General features: G+C 37.3%; 1 protein-coding gene across 3 annotated transcripts in view; it reads right to left on the reverse strand.

The window, feature by feature from the left end:
* The window catches only part of capn1 (calpain 1), a 28,330-nt gene that overhangs the window by 27,055 nt on the left and 956 nt on the right, over positions 1-319 (reverse strand). The gene's annotated exons all lie outside the window — the stretch shown is intronic.

The following is a 319-nucleotide window of genomic DNA, read 5'->3' on the forward strand; positions in this document are numbered from 1 at the left end:
GACATTCAGAAACCTGTATCTCACTCAAAACAGCATGGATAATTTTTTTTTCTATGTTTGTATGCGTGTGGAAGCACCAGAGACACAAAACAACTCCCCAAATCCCCGGAAACATGAATTTGTTTTCATAATATGGGCACTTTAAGTGTCACGTTTTATACCAACATGAGTTGAAACGAGCTTGTATGAAAATGTGTTTTAAAATCTAAAAAACATGTGGTGTGCTTTGCAACATGGTTTAAAATGTTATGTATCAGGTGTTTAATAAATTGGCTAAAAGATATAAAAATGCAGCATGTCATCCCCCCCCCCCCCCCCC

This window comes from Etheostoma spectabile, chromosome 19 (assembly GCF_008692095.1).
Source record: "Etheostoma spectabile isolate EspeVRDwgs_2016 chromosome 19, UIUC_Espe_1.0, whole genome shotgun sequence".
NCBI lineage: Eukaryota > Metazoa > Chordata > Actinopteri > Perciformes > Percidae > Etheostoma > Etheostoma spectabile.